This window comes from Etheostoma cragini, unplaced genomic scaffold (genome assembly GCF_013103735.1).
Source record: "Etheostoma cragini isolate CJK2018 unplaced genomic scaffold, CSU_Ecrag_1.0 ScbMSFa_493, whole genome shotgun sequence".
NCBI classification, from domain to species: domain Eukaryota; kingdom Metazoa; phylum Chordata; class Actinopteri; order Perciformes; family Percidae; genus Etheostoma; species Etheostoma cragini.
Window position 1 is genome coordinate 1,957 of NW_023269088.1, and position 3,041 is coordinate 4,997.

Below are 3,041 nucleotides of genomic sequence, written 5' to 3' on the forward strand. Positions count from 1 at the left end.
ATGTAAAAATCTGCGGGAAAATGTTTACATTTACAACTTTCCCGGCACTAAAAATCCTGGATGACCCCCATGTGTTGCCGCCTGGCTGAAGGCTGGCAATAAAAAGGGAGGCCACACATGAATTGATTAGAAGTAGTTTATTTATCACAAACTAACAACACTGGATGTTACATTTCCCATAATGCAACTCCATAATGGGGATGTTGGCAGACAATTAAGAAAGGTAATGCATCAGTCAAACTATGTTCCACATACAGACATGCTCTAAATGTGGACATTCTACGTCCACATACGTTTCTAGTTTAAGATAGATCTCTACAGCGGCACCTCACTAACTCACTCTCTGTTTATCTGTCTAGAAACGGAGAGGAAGAGGAGTCAAACTTCACTGCTGTCAGCACTGTGACAAAACCTTCACAACATCAACATATTTAAAGATTCATCAGAGAGTTCACACTGGAGAGAAACAGTACTGCTGTGATCAATGTGGGGCAGCTTTCACACAGCAGAGTAACCTAAAAAGACATCAACGCATTCACACTGGAGAGAAGCTATACAGCTGTGATCAATGTGGGAAAAAGTTTTCTCAAAATAGCACCCTTAAAAGACACCAGCTCATTCACACTGCCTCGTTGTGAACATGTTTCAGAGCCAAGCTGTTTCCTCCTCCTCCTGCCCTGATAGCTGTGTTGATATATTCTGATCTTCTCTCCACATTGAAGGCTGACCAGCAGTAACTCTATCTTCTGAACAACATGCATGTGGTCCTGGCTACGACTACATATTACCCTCCCTCCCTTTGAAGGGGTAGTCCTTTCATTCATGTAAATAGTTTTAACCCTCTGCTTTGAACCGGATCCCACAAAATACTTCAGTGGATCAGATTTTAGTCTGACTCTTCAGTCCCATTAAAGCAGCTGGTTCCATTCAGGGTGACGTTTAAGAGCTGAAGAAGGCCGTGGAATTTGGTCAAAGCTCCAATTGAGAGACTGTAAGCCGTGTTGAGCATAATCTGTTAAAGATGTCTTCCCGTTATTTTTTGGTGTCTGCCTTATACATATTCTCTTTATTACTCTTAGTTTAACATGATCTTTTCTTACTTTGTTTACCTTTCTATAATAATCTATATTTTACATTTTAAATGAACTCTTTGTTTTTTCTGTTTCTTAATAGAGGTTTATGATCTGTTGAGTTTTGTTCACTGTAAAAATGAGAACTGGTAAATTCATCATCTTACTTTGATTTTCAATTAAACTGAACAAAATATACCTAGTGGCATTGTAAACTTTGTTGAAGTAGTTACTTCAGGGGACTTCGGGTGAGGCGGCTTGGTGAAGGGTTCGCACCTTGCTCCCATCCTTTTCATCTCTGACCAAAGCGCTACCTGGGCCTCAGACCTACACCGCGCTTCCCTGCCAAGTTGTTTATTAGAACCTGAAACGGCTAATTCCCCCTGAGGCTAGCCAGGACCTCCTCTTGGTGCCATCTCAGCTCAGGACCCAGGGAGGAATGATTTCACCTGGCAACATAACAGATGCGTCAATCCTGAGCTGCTATTGTTGCCTTAAGGTAATGTTACCGTAAGTTTTTCTTTTGGCTGTTGGTGTATTTACGTTGTGTACTTAAAAGACTCTACTAACCTTGGCTGACGTTTCTAGTGTTGCGCCCCGTGGTTGCGCCTTGCAAGGACTGGGATCTTTTGGGTTTTTTGGTGTCCACCACACCATGTGGTCACAACTTCTGCAAGAACTGCATCACTGTCCCCAAACGTTGCACTCAAAATATAATTTATAAATTTTCCCCAAGTACAAAACGGTCTCTGCTCGCTCAAAACAGCCTCTCCTCGAGTACGAAACAATTCCACTACCCCTCTGCGGCAAATTTCTGCCAAAAGTCACGTGATACATTAAGAGTAGTTCTGACTTCGCGACAGCAAGGGGCGCACTCAAAACAACTGAAACGCCCGGTTTGGGTGAGGAAGACTGACGGCATTTCACAGCTAACACCATGAGCACTCCACAGGGGAGTTTCCAAACTTTCATGGTGAAAAATGAATATCTGACTATGTCATAACTATGCAGATAGAGCATTTACAATTTCAGTTAAAGGCACCGCTATGTCACGGCAAGGGACCGTGTTACTTTCCAGATCAAATAACATGAAAGCTAGCCTGAAATTGAACACTGCTAAAACAACGTTTGCTTTAGCCCCTCTGGTTAGCTTCTCCCTTTACTGTGGTATTTTAAATAGATAGAACCAGAGTGGATACCCAGATAAAGGCATTGTTCACAGATCATAATTCGGGTTTTATGTTGTTGTTTTTTAACAAAAAAATAACAGTCTATTGTTGTAGGCACTTGAAGCCTACAACAATAGACCTCCTCGTGAGCCAGCGAGTCGCCTCAATAACGTCATTACTTTTTCTGCGGTTATTTTTCCGCTTGAATGTAAACGCAATTGACGTGCAATTTGTGTTTTTTGCTGATTGAAAGACCTGGTGTTTTGAAACTGAACAGTGTAAGAGGCTTTTGTTTTAATTTGATGAAAAGTAATGATGTACTGATCATTTTTTACCTACTGTACGTGTTAGGTAGGTTTAAACGGCAAAAACAAGTAGTAGGAATTTAAAATAATTGCAATGAGTTGATCTTGATTACATGGAAATGGATTGGGAAATTCCTTTGTCTTTATTTAATTTTTATGCATGTGTTTCAGAGCCCAGCGTATGCTCAGATTGAGTCTGCAGCAAGGAATTTGCTGAAACTTTTAACAGCAACAGTTCAGACTCCAGGCCAGAATCAGCAAGCTCAGGTTGAAGTTCAGGGTCCATCTTCAAGTCAGGAACTAACACTGAGACGGGCTAATGTCCAGTAAGAGATGACAAAAGTTAGAAACTCTCTCACTTGAAAAAATAACTGAAACTGGTATTTCCGATCACTTCCCCATCAGGTTTGAGATCAGTTTTCCACCTCTCGCTATTAAGCCTGTCTCCTCAGCTTCTAGGCGCCGCTGCATCACCTCCTCTTCAGCTGGAGAGTTTG

The 3,041-nt window shown here is 41.6% G+C and overlaps 1 long non-coding RNA gene across 1 annotated transcript; it reads right to left on the bottom strand.

Moving 5' to 3' along the window:
* Positions 1-575: 575 nt before the first annotated feature.
* On the bottom strand, positions 576-894 carry LOC117941290. Its single transcript, XR_004655890.1, has 2 exons — positions 756-894; positions 576-669 (listed from the first exon to the last, which is right to left on the bottom strand). It is a non-coding gene; the product is annotated as an uncharacterized LOC117941290 (long non-coding RNA).
* Between the last annotated feature and the right edge of the window lie 2,147 nt (positions 895-3,041).